Source organism: Typopeltis vanoorti, chromosome 23 (genome assembly GCF_054136105.1).
Source record: "Typopeltis vanoorti isolate ZY-2024b chromosome 23, IOZ_Tvanoo_1.0, whole genome shotgun sequence".
NCBI classification, from domain to species: domain Eukaryota; kingdom Metazoa; phylum Arthropoda; class Arachnida; order Uropygi; family Thelyphonidae; genus Typopeltis; species Typopeltis vanoorti.
Window position 1 is genome coordinate 95,555,716 of NC_143571.1, and position 13,912 is coordinate 95,569,627.

The window sequence follows — 13,912 nt, forward strand, 5'->3', positions numbered from 1 at the left end:
CTTAACATCTCTAAGAAGGTTGTAGTCATGATATTTCATGAAAGTGAAGATAATTAAAGAAAAAACAGGGTGAAAATTGCTTTTATAGAAAAACAAATAATATTTTAAAGAACTTTAATACTGTACCATGATGGGAGCAAAAGAAATTAACACTGGATGGACATAGTCCATCCAGTGTTAATTTTTTAAGGGTCAAAGCTGTATAACTGAGAGGAGACCTCCACATAGCCTTTAAAGGAATGCGGAGAACCGACCAGGGCTTCTGACCTAATGTCCAATCCTCACCTTCTCGTGGTGCACCCTGTTGGGTATATACTTTGATACTGAATGAATGAGGATGGGCTGGCAATTTGGGATTTAGCCGAACAAATTGTATTCTTATTGGTTAAACCAAAATAAAAAATGATGGTACAACATGACAAAATTTCATGCCGGCTGGGGCATCGCCCGGTTAAACAAGGCCCCCGTTGTTTTCGCCAGGGAACCAGGGCGAACAGTGAAAAGTTAGCTACTGGAACAAATCTGAAAACAAACCCCAACTCAACATCACCAGAGTTAAAGATCGGTACTATCAACGTAAGAAGCCTGAATGGCAAAGAAATGGAACTGGCTGAGGAATTAGATAAGTACCAGATCGACATAACAGGGGTGACTGAAACAAAAAAGACCAAAACTGGTGAGATCTTTCTGAGCAATAAATACAAAATGTTATATTCAGGCAATAACAATCAAGGAAAAGAAGGAGTGGCCATAGTATTCAACACAAAATATGAGGCTAATCTTCTTGAATGGCAGTCAGTCTCAAGCAGAGTAATGTGGGCAAATATGAGAATGGGGAACTGGACAATGAGACTTATTTGTGCCTATGGTCCCATAGAAGGTTCTACTAAGGTAGAAGTGGAGGAATTTTTTGACGCTTTAGAAAAAGCAACTGACACAATGAAAAATTGGTCCTTGTTGGGGATCTAAATAGCAGCGTAGGAAATGATTGTGAGACATATAAAAATATTTTTGAAAAATTTGGAGAAAAGAGCAAAGCTAATAATAATGGCAAATATCTGTTGGATTCTGAACATGGTGTTATTACTAACACCATGTTCCAACATAAAAATGTGCACAAATTCATATGGAGAGAAGAGGCTAGGAATAAGAAAAGTCTCATTGACTATGTTATTGTTGATAGTGATGTTTTCTCCCTGGTGCAGGACACCAGAGTGTACAGAGGATTTGAAATTGGAAGTGATCACTATTTAGTCTTTGGCAGGATAAAATTGAATTTCATATTGAAAAGAATAACATATAAGAAAGTTTTAAAGCGAATAAAAGTTGAGCAGCTCTCAGATGTGAACTGTAGACTAAAATACAGAAAGATTATTGAAAAGAAAATGAAAGAGTTTGAGAACAGGAATCAAACCTTGGAGATTCAGTGGCAAACTCTGGAGAAAACATTGATTGATTCTGCCAGAGAGGCATGTGGTGAGGTTGTGTGCAAGGATAAAAATATCAGAACTCCCTGGTGGACACAGGAAGTTAAAGAGGCAGTGAAGGAAAAGAAGAAAGCATATCAAAAGTTCCTGGCAAATAAGTCGGCTTTTACTCTTACAGAATACAGAGACAAATGTAAGAAAGCTAAACAGTGTGTAAAACTAGCTACACAAAAGTCATGGGAGGCCTTTGGCAAGAATATAGAAAATAAATATCAAGAAGGTGGCAAAATATTCTGGAGGTTGTTGAAGAAGCTTAGGAATGGAGGAAAGAGGGCTGTAAAAGGAGTTAGAGATGATAAAGGTGACATGAAAACAGGAGAAAAAGATATCCTTGAAGTATGGAGTAATTACTTTGAAAATTTGCTAAATGAAACAAGCAGTGATGACAGCACAGTGATAAAAAATATGGACCAGGCATGCAGTCAGGAATACATATCCATACTTGAAGTAGAAAAAGCCATCAAAGGCTTGAAATGTGGAAAGGCAGCAGGAGTAGATGATATTCGACCAGAAATGCTGAAGTATGGTGATATAAAAGTCTTACAGTGGCTGCACTGCATAGTTCAGAAAGCCTGGACTGAGGGACGAATTCCCGATGATTGGAGTAGAGCTCTCATAGTACCCATATATAAAAATGGAAATAAAACTGAATGTGAGAATTACAGAGGTATTTCCCTACTAAGTGTTCCTGGCAAGATCTATGCAAGTATACTTGAGAAACGGTTGAGAAGAATTGTGGAAGAAAAGCTTGGTGAAGAACAAGCTGGATTCAGGCCAAATAGAGGCTGTCAGGATCAGATCTTCACTTTACGACAAATAGTCGAGAAAGCATGGGAATATAACAAAGATCTGTATTTAAGTTTTGTTGATTTGGAAAAGGCATATGACAAGGTGCCAAGAGAGAAGCTATTCAATACGCTGCAGTTATATGGTGTCAATGGGGCATTATATCAAGCAATACTTAGTCTTTATTTGAGTTGTAAGTCAGCAGTTAGAATTGAAGGAAGTACAGGAAGATGGTTTAATGTTAAATCTGGTGTGAGACAAGGATGTACATTATCCCCTCTGTTATTCATTATCTATATGGATCACATTATGAAGGAAAGTGGTATTAAACCTGATATCAAAATTGGAGATGTTAATGTCAGCTCTTTGCTTTATGCAGATGTTATACTTCTAAATAAATCCGCTACAAGTCTGCAAGATTCTCTGACTAAATTGAATAGCTGTTGTCATAGATATGGTATGAAGGTCAGCAATAAAAAGACAAAAACAATGAAAATAGGCAGAATCATTGAAAATGTCAACTGTGTTGTGAATGGAGAACCTGTGGAACAAGTAAAACATTTCAGTTACTTAGGCACGATTTTTACTGAAGATGGTAAATTAAATATAGAAATAGACAACAGAATCAGCAAAGCTGGTATGGTGGGAAGTCAATTGAATAAATTCATATGGAATAAGAGAGAAATTAGTCGGAACACTAAATTAGCTGTATACAAGACAGTGTTCAAACCAGTTTTAACTTATGGACCTGAGAGCTGGGTCAGAAGTAAAATACTTGACCAAAGACTAGAGACCGCAGATATGAGAGTCCTGAGAAAGATTAGAGGCGTGAACAGATGGCATCAATGGCAACATCATATTAAAAATAAGAATATTAGGAAAGAACTTGAAATTATCAGCATCCAGGAATGCGTTAGCAGAGCTAATCTCAGATGGTATGGTCACTTAAATAGAATGGGAGAGGAAAGATTAGCAAAACAAGTGTTCTCTGCCAGGTTGGCAGGAAAACGACCCAGAGGAAGACCAAGATATAGGTGGATTGATACGGTACAAAGTGCCTTAGACGATAGAAATATAAGATCTGATAATGTTGGAGTCTTGACAAGTAACAGACTGATTTGGAGGAAAATTGTAGATAGGAAGTTAGTAATGATGTAAATTTTTCATGTAGTACTGTCATATCCTGTACACCCCTTGAGGGTACATGGCAGGAATTTGATGATGATGATGATGGACATAGTCCAAAATATTTGGAATATTCAGTATAGAATTGCATTCTTCAAGTCAGAAGGATAAATAGAGTAGGAGTGAAATGGATGGATTAGAAACATTAAGCAGGAAATTACAAAAAATGTGGCTAACAAAAGAGAGAGGAGGCTGGCCAAGTAGATAAAAGCAACACCACAGCATTTTTTAGGAAAAATGCCAATAGGAAAAGAAAAGATTCTGGACAAATTTTTCTACTGAATGGAGCTGGTGTTAAAATAACTAGTGGGATATGCAGTAGAAGCAGTGAGTGATCAATTTGTAAGGTGTTTAGAAAACCGTGAAATATAAACTTAATAAGCTGTGGAATGATAAGATTTTGTCTCATACCAGGTAACTGAGAGTAGAAACTATTTAATGAAACCTTGCTTTGGTAAAAATCAGTGAGGGGAAAAATGTCTAGTGGTAAGGCTTATATGTTATGACTATTTTTTTAAAGAAATTACAACAGAAATTTATGATTTTAAGAGGAACTGTGGCATAGTAAATTAATTAATAAAGAAACATGTAAAAACCACACTAATATATCTTTAATTAGTAAAAGGTCAAATATTTTGTACTAAAATTAATAGTATATCTTCAGTGTCTGTTATAGTAATAGGAATGGAATACAAGCAAAACGTTCGGCGGATCACCTATTAAAATACAATTGTTACCGCGTGCTAGGAAATAATAGAAAAATAACAAATTTAATCTATTAAGATAAATGGTTATTTACATAAGATAAAAGTCTCCCAGATCTTTGAGAGAGACAGACAGTCATTTCTATTTAAATTCGGTTGGTGTAAGATAGTTTCACAACTTTCTTTGAATAAGCGTTCATATTTGAATCTGCATCTATGGAGGAGAACAGCTTTATCCCACTGTACACTATGAGTAGAGTCGAGTCAATACTGTGATGTGCCAGACCAGACTTCAGAGGTTTGTTATAATCAATATAATATTGATGTTCTTTTATTCTTTTTTCCAAAGAACAGCCAGTTTGTCCAAAATAAGAGACATCACATTCGCAAGGTATTTGGTAAACGTCAGCCAAAGATAGAGAAGACAGTTTATGCTTTGTAGAAGGTAATAAAGAAGAAATTTTGTAGGAATATATGTTGGAATCAATTGATACTTTTTCAGAATTCTACTCTACAACTCTTTGTCTCCACCACTCAATCCACATTTACTGGCAGATACATTCACAAAAAGTCTGTGCACCACACGTCTCAAAAATCTCTAATTCATAGAGCACATAAAGTTTGCTCTTCCCCAATAATCTTACAACAAGAACTTTCCATTATTAAAAAGTTAATTGAATCAAATGATTACAACTCCAATCAAATCCAACAGATACTTGACTCTTATGTTCCAATACCTACAGCTTCTTCAACAGTCCGCACATTCCAGGAATCTCAGAACCTATAGGTAGAATTCTGAAAAAGTATCAATTGATTCCAACATATATTCCTATCAACAAAATTTCTTCATTACCTTCTATAAAGGACAAACTGTCTTCTCTATCGTTGGCTAGCGTTTACCAAATATCTTGCAAATGAGATGTCTCTGATTTTGGACAACTGGCCGTTCTTTGGAAAAAAGAATAAAAGAACATCAATATTATATTGATTATAACAAACCTCTGAAGTCTGGTCTGGCGCAGCACAGTATTGACTCTACTCATAGTGTCCAGTGGGATAAAGCCGTTCTCCTCCATAGATGCAGATTCAAATATGAACGCTTATTCAAAGAAAGTTGTGAAACTATCTTACACCAACCAAATTTAAATAGAAATGACTGTCTGTCTCTCTCAAAGATCTGGGAGACTTTTATCTTATGAAAAAAACCATTTATCTTAATAGATTAAATTTGTTATTTTTCTATCATATATAGGTGATCCACTGAACGTTTTGCTTGTATTCCATTCCTATTGCTGTAACAGACACCGAAGATGTACTATTAATTTTGGTACAAAATATTTGTCCTTTTACTAATTAAAGATATTACTGTGGTTTTTACGTCTTTCTTTATTAATTAACAGAAATTTATTCTAATTAATATTTCCAATATTTCAGTAAAACCAAATTGCCATCATCAGGGAACAGAGTTGAGTATAATATGAACATCCTGCCAGTACATTTGGACAAAGAAGGCTAAGGCATGGCAACCAAAGGTGAGCTCAAAAGTTCTAGTGGACTAAAATGGATGTTCTTAGTTTGAGCTGAAATTCTGATTATAAGTGCTTCCTAAATTTGCGGTAATTTTATGCAAACAAATTTGTTGAGGTTTGGATAGTCTCTTAAGGATGAAGCAGATTCTAGGAATATTCTTTCATATTTATATTTACTGCAGTGGAGTGGAGTAGAGTGGCCATCTTCCAGTGTAGCCTGTGATGTGTGTCCAAAGCATAGTAAGCAATTCCTAAGTGGTAGAACCAGATGTAGTAATTGTTATTTTTGCAATTCTGATGTTTGCTGTCCTGCCTGTTTGGCCACAGTAGGACATTTTACAGTTGCAAGGAACATAATGAACACCTGGTGGGTCCAATGACTGTAGCCAGTCTCTAGTGGATGCCAATTTTTTTTTTTTTTATATGGTCTGTAAGTAGATATATGGAATGGTGATAGATTTGGTGTAGTATGTTCTGCAGCTGGAAGGAGGTTTAGGTTTTAATAGTTTTTGGATTTGGTGGGAATTGTAGCTATTGCCTAAGATGTTGAGATTGTAGTCATGTTCAGTGATTAGGGCACTGTTATCAGAAGCTAGCTGTGCTCAAATATCTCAAGATAGAAAATCCTCCATAACCATTAACTTAAAAACTGATCTCAATGCCATGTTTCAGAAGAGTAAGGCTATTATTTAAGAAATGTATCACATTCCCATTTTTTAAGAGGAAAAAAACTTGCCTGCACATGGTGCCAACATACTAGAGATTTCTAAATCTCTAATGTGTAAGGATGATGTACAAAGTTTTTCCTCTGTACTCTAGGATTAGAGTACAGAGGAAAAACTTTGTACATCATCCTTACACATTACACAAACTTTGTACAGAGGATTAGAGTACAGAGATAAACACATCTACAATTGTAGATGTGTTTATCTCCTTTTGTTATGTGAATTCAACTTGCAAAGGGCTGTTAGACTATATACGTGTAGTATCACTATTACTCTTAGCCTGCCCACCACTTTTGGGCAATGGTATTTTCAGTTAATATCATTGCAAAGACTAACATACCTCACTCACTTTATTTGCTATATTTTCAATATAGCAAGTAATAGCAAATTAGTTTTAAACTTTTTTTGTTGTTAAACTATAATGAAGAAAAAAGAGACTGAACTTCAGTAATGTCAGTATTTTCTTTCTGATGAATGAGTAACTAGAGAAATAAATGCATTGTCAACTCTCATTTATGAAAAGATTTTCATCAGTAAGATTTATTTCTTACAGGTGATGATGCACATGGAATTATTTATAAATCACATACATAGTGTGCTTTTAGGCATTAAAATTTTAATCCCAACTACATTCTGCAACTTTTCTGACTTGATAAGATATGATGTACACATACATACAAAACTCAACAAACAGCAACATGTCTGATAGTACTGTTGCTTTCAAAAACTTCATTTGCTGCCTTCTAAGTTATGTACATACAACTCAAATTATCCATTATATTCTCATTTCATTTATTTAATTAAAAAATTATATCAATTTATTTCCCACACATACACAAACAATTTAATGAGGCATGTTAAAAATATTCTAATATCAATATACTAACTTAAAATAATGTGGGGTGAAAATTTAAATTATACCCAATGCACAGTGGTTACAAGGTTATGTATTTTTTATTTTTAAGTTCCTTATTAATCTCTTAGAAGATATATTTCACTTTCTTTAGAACTCTTACTTGCAATTGGTAAACATCCAACAGTAAAAAAAAAGTAATTAATTAGGTATAAAATTAGCTTTCCTAATCTCTTTTTGCTATTTAGGATGATATTCCCTGACCTTCCATATATATATATTCCCTGACTTGTCTAGCTTTTCCAGTTTAGTAGACATCTACATATACTCTCCTGCACAGTAGATGCTTAAAACAATACTGACAACACATATGGTTGTCATTTACTCTCATTGCTAAAGATAAATGGTTAGAAAATATGTACATTTTAAAAAAGTGTCAATGTGCTCGTTTCTTAATTTCTCCACAAAACAGCAACAAGACCAAGTTTAACTATTAATTACTCTAGAAAAGTCATGTATAAAAATATAAATCCTAGGGAACACATTCCAGGTTACTGAAGTACATTTGATTCTATAAACGGAAGGTGTTTCTATCCAGATGCAAAGGCACACAGAGGATTTTTTGTATATAAAGTTAGGAAGCATTAAACATTATCTAAAACAGATGTTTACAAACTTTTAAAGAATTTCGCAATCTGAAACAACTGTAATATTTATATATATACTCCTTCATCAAAACATTTTATCTTATAGTCCTCTGAATGTAAAAAAGAACAAAATCAAAACAAACAAAAAACATAAATGCAATCCAGTATGGCCCTAAAGTAGCTTCCATCTATCATCTTAATTTAATCTATAAATTCCTTGAGTCTATTTTTTGTCTCTTCTTTTCTTCATGAACATTCTGTGAAGTCTTGTTTTTTTCTGCTGCTGCCATCAATATCAAACCTAAAATTAAATAATACAATACTGAATGCTAAGGCCATTTTTTGATGTATATATTAATATAAATAATTATCTCTGAATAAATAGTCAAGCAAATTAATTAATGAAATAAGCATTTAAGAGAAATGAATGGTATTATGCAAGTGCTGAAGGAAGTGTGCTTTGCATTATAGGATAATAAAGCAACTGATGTGAAATCATCAGCCTCTATATATACAAGTAGCCTAGTTGTAAAGATACTTCACACTCAAACTGTTCTTACACTTGGATACCCCTCCATGTGGGGCACCTGTTCGTGGTGGAGGGAACTTCCCAGCGATGGTACTGGCCCTTTTCATTCTTCCTCTTTTTCTTTGCTTTTCTTCCCATATTCTTTGCTCTACTTCTCCTGAGTCTTTTTCACCATCCTTTTTCCAGATCACCATCATTGGGGGCCAATGCCCTGCTGCCATGTTTGCTGTGCGGTGTGACCTGTGGACATCCGGAAAGGGGATCCTTGCAGTCTTGCACTACTTTGGTCCCTGCTTTGGCAAGACGGTCCTGGATGGCCCAGCCAGGATCAATCGGCTAGTGGGCTTGCCAGCAAGGTTCAAAAGTGTTGCAGTAAGTCTCTCACCCCATGGTCCGGGGTCGGGATCCTAGACCTGCTGCAGTGCCAGTATAGCGTCCAGGGTAGCCCTGGCGTTCCACTCCTGAGCGCAGTCTTTGCTTGCCGGGTAGTGGGCGTCCATGTGTGGCTCCGTGGTGGGTGGGGAGCTCTGGCACCAAATTAAAAATTCCTTAAATATGAATTCTCCATCCTCAAATGTTTCAGGGACCCTAACAAAGTCCCAACCAAGTACTGATAATATAGACACAGCATATGGAAACAGAAGTAAGAAATAAAAGATATTGGATACAAATATAAATGTACCAACCTTTTTAATTATTCATGCAACAGGTGAAAAACCAATTGGGAAAATGTTACCCTTCTTTATCCAAAAAGGTTTAGAAGGACTGGCAGGACATCCCAAAAATGTCAAGAAATTGTGTTCTGGTGATATCCTTATGGAAACAACATTCTGAGAAACTACTGAGAGCAACGACAATGGGTGGAATACAAATTGCAGTAACTGCTCAGCTCACAGAACACTCAATTCCAGTAGAGGAGTGATATCAGAATGGGATCTCCTTGATGTTCCTGATGAGAAGATATGTTCAGAGCTTAAAGATCAAGGAGTGACGGGTGTGAGGTGCATCCTGATACGCAGGAATGGTCGTGGTCTGAACCAAGAACATCATCCTTACTTTTGATACACCTAGGCCTCCGACACCTGTAAAAGCAGGATATCTCAGCTGTCCTGTTAGAATATACATCCCTAACCTGCTGAGATGCTTTAAATGTCAAAGATATGGACATGCCCAAACTGTCTGTCGTGGTTCTGCTACCTGTGCCCGATGTGGTAGTAAAGAACATGAAAATAAATCTTGCTGTGAAAAAAAAGCTAAATGTGTCAACTGTCAGGGAGATCATCCAGCATACTCTCATGCATGTCAGAAATGGAAAGATGAAAAAAAGATACCAAAAATTAAAACAGAACAAAACATAGTATCAGGATCCAAAAAGAAAGCTATCCACCATTACACCTGTTCTATGATCCTCTTATGCTGAAAAAGTAACAATTAAAAAAGTGCCAACAGCAACTCAAACATGTATGTCTATTCCACCATTTGATAATATCACCATATCTGAACTTTACGATCGCAAGTGCTTCTCTGTTAAGCGCATTAATCACAAGACCTATAGCCTTACTCCAGAGACAACTTCAAAAATGGTCCCATTCAATGAAAACTTATCTGTCAAAAAAATTATGGTGGAGACCTCACTCAAAGATAAACCACCAGACACTCACACAGAAAAAATGGATACCTCGATACCCACTGAAAGCAAACTAAGTATCCCAACTGACCCTAACACATTTGATGTTCTGAACACTCTACCAGAGGAAGAGATGGACACTGGCTGTCCATACTTCCCAAAAACAATGGACAAATTTAAATCTGACAAAGGTAAGCCCTCAACCTCTCAAAAACCAGACAAGTCAATAAAATCAAAACAATAGGAAAATTTTTACAATGGAACTGTCATGGGATCCGCCAGAATAGTGACAATATCAAGATGTTGTAGAAACACAAACCTTTCTGTTTCTGTCTACAGGAAACTTACTTAAGACTCAATGAGGACTGTACCTTTAGGAATTTCACTGTTGTACAAAGGATAGAACTGGAGATGGTCCTGTTCATGGAGGAATAGATATCCTAGTGGACAGTCATACTCCTTTCCATCAGGTCCAACTTAATACTTCTCTGGAAGCAGTAGCGATTCGCTTCTCTGTGGGATTCCTTATTACAGTATGTTCAATTTATTTACCACCAAATGCTGAGTTAAATGAAATTGATCTCGATAACCTTATCTCGCAACTGTCTGAACCCATACTTTTGATGGGTGAGGTGACTTTAACGGTCACAATACTCTATGGGGGTAGTGCCGACACTAATAGACGAGGTCGAATCATTAAAAATTCTTGATAATAATAACCTTTCCCTTCTAAATAATAAACTCGATACTTTCTTCCATATGCCTACCTGCTCATATTCTGCAATTGATCTTACAATCTCTTCCCCTTCCATTCTTCCACTGCTCATGTGGGACGTTGAAGAGAACATATATGGTAGTGATCACTTTCCTGTTCTTTGTACAATGTCTTCACAGGAACCATGTTCACCCACACGGATACCTATATGGAAAATAGACCAGGCTGACTGGAACACTTTCTCTCATCTTGCAAAATTTAATGCTGATGCCATCAGTCACACACCTATCAATGAAGCTGTAAAATATATAACAGAATGCATTGTCCAGGCAACAACAACAACCTCCATCCCAAAAACATCATCTTGATTTCCAGTCTATCCAAAGCTTTGGTGGAACCCAGAAGGTCAGGCAGCCAAAATAGATCAACACAGAGCATGGAGCATATTTCGTAGATACCCCACCATCAAATTTAGTAAATTTCAAGCATGCTCGAGCCAAAGCATGTTTTGTAAGACGTCAGAGTCAAAAATAATCATGGATCCAATTTACTACATCAATTAATCAAATGACCAGTCCAAAAATTGTATGGGATAAAATCTGGAAAATGAAAGGCAGATATAGTACACATTGTTTGTCCACCTTAGACTATAATGGAAGTGTTCTTGCTGATCCCAAAAGCTATTGTAGATACTTTGGGAGAGACGTTTGCTAAAATCTCAGCAACAGCTTCATATTCTTTGGAATTTTAATACTGAAAGAGCAGCAAGAGAACCAAAGGCTTAATTTTTCTACCAACATTTTTCAGCCATATAATCAGCCATTTGTCAAGGAGGAACTAAAAAGAGCTCTCCTACAATCTCACCCTAGTGCAGTAGGACCTGATGACATTCATTATGAAATGATAAAACATCTACCATCATCTTCTATGGATCTTCTTCTCTTATTATACAATAGAATACTTGCAGAGGAAGAGTTTCCAAATTCTTGGCATAAGTCAATTGTCATTGCTATCCCAAAACCAGGAAAAGATCCAACACAAGCAAATAATTATCGACCTATTGCTCTGACCAGCTGTCTTTGTAAGATACTAGAGAAAATGGTTAATGCCAGATTTCTCTGGTATTTAGAAAGCAACAGTCTTCTTTCCAATACACAATGTGGTTTCTGTAGACATCAATCAACTTTAGACCATTTAGTTCGGTTAGAAACTTGTACAAGATGTTCTCGCTGCATTTCTGAAGCGAGACCATCTTGTCTCGGTTTTTTTTTTGACATGGAAAAAGCTTATGACACAACCTGGAGATATGGCATATTAAAAGACCTCTATAACCTAGATCTCAAAGGACACCTCCCTATATTTATTAAAAACTTTCTGTCCAGGTGAACTTTCCAAGTCAGAGTGGGAAGTATGCTATCTCGACCATATCTTCAAGAACAAGGTGTTTCCCAAGGCTCTGTCTTAAGTGTAACCCTTTTTGCTATTAAAATCCACTCAATCATTGAACAGCTTCCTCCCACTGTAGACAATGCTCTATATGTTGATTACTTCACAATTTATTGTCACTCACATAACATGAGATAATTGAAAGACAACTTCAGCAAGCAATTGATGAAGTTTTTTCATCAAGCAATTGATGAAGATGGTGTTGTTTATTATTTTAACGGTATAATAGAACACAGAAACTAAGTAAATAATTAATTTATTAACTTGATGCTGATATTTTGCTGGTATTATAACCAGCATCTTCAGAGCACAAAAACACTGTTTGTCACAATACGTGAGACTAAAACAACATGGTGTACTTAAACAAAATTGTAGCAGCAACACAAAGACTAAAGTCCTGATTTTGGCGCCCTCTATCTGGAAAAAAAAAAAAAAAAAAACCTATCATATATTACTAGAGTCCTAGAAAAGTGCTAGTTTTTTCTTAATATGACTGTCTCCCAGATCTTCAGCAAGTTAATACAGCCATATTTGTTGAGATTTGGAGGATGTTTTAGGGCTTCTGTCGCCTCTAAGAACAATCTCTCTGATTTATACGGGTTTCTGTGTAGTACTTTTGTGTTTTTCCAGTTGATCCTGTGTGCAGGGATATCCAGAGCATAGTCTGCTAGGCCCGACTTCCCATAATGATAATTCCGGACATATCGTTTATGTTCGCTGATGCGGATATTCACAGTTCTTCCTGTTTGACCGTAGTAGGCTTGATTGCATGAGCAGGGTACTTGGTAGACTCCTGGATGTGATAAAGGAGGAATGCTGTCCTTGGGTGAGCAGATGAGGGTGGCTAATTTGCTACATGGTCTGAATGTAGTGCGTAGTTTATGTTTATTGAGAATTCTTGAGATCTTTTCGGATGTGCCTTTAATGTAAGGGATGGTGACTGTTTTGTTGTAGTTCTCTGTGGTGGATGGTGGGAGGGGCTTCTTAGGAGTGTTTAGTATTTTGTTTATTTTATGTGGATTGTAGCCGTTGGCCAAGAAGGTGTGGCATAAGTGAGTCAGTTCAGCAGTAAGAGCCTTGTCATTGGAACAGATTGCTCTCGCTCTATGGGTTAGCGTTTTTAATATGCCACATTGTTGAGAAGGATGATGGCGTGATTGTTTGTGTAAGTATCTGCCTGTACGTGTGGGTTTTCTAAAAACTGAAAATGATAAGGAACCATCTGGGAGACGTGTGATTAGTGTATCCAGGAAGGGCAGACAGTTGTTGGCTTCCAGTTCCATAGTAAAGTGGATTTTGGGATGTTGGCTATTTAAATGTGCTAAGAATGTTTTCAATGTCTCAGGGCCATGTGGCCAAATAGCAAGCACATCATCAACATAGCGTAGCCAAAGTGTTGGTTTGAGAGTGGCTGTATTGATTGCTTGTTTTTCCAGGTGTTCTATGTAAAAGTTGGCTAGGGGGGGAAAGGGGGGAGCCCATGGCTGTCCCATCAATTTGTTTGTATATTTTCCCTTTCCATGTGAAATATCCTGCATGTATTGTGAATTTGAATAGTTCAAATATATCAGGGGGGAAGTGTGACTTCAGTAGATTGAGGGTTTCTATTAGTGGTACATTTGTGAATAGTGAAGTGATGTCAAAGCTTACTATTAAGTCTGAGCTTTTTAGGGTAAGGT

General features: G+C 36.4%; 1 protein-coding gene across 4 annotated transcripts in view; it reads right to left on the reverse strand.

The window, feature by feature from the left end:
- Nucleotides 1-6,928: 6,928 nt before the first annotated feature.
- The window catches only part of LOC150094086 (uncharacterized), a 608,624-nt gene continuing 601,640 nt past the window's right edge, over nucleotides 6,929-13,912 (reverse strand). For all 4 annotated transcript variants that reach the window (XM_090413217.1, XM_090413213.1, XM_090413214.1 and 1 more), the window contains one exon: nucleotides 6,929-8,217. The gene's annotated coding sequence lies outside the window, so the exon portion shown is untranslated. The remainder of the gene's footprint in view (nucleotides 8,218-13,912) is intronic.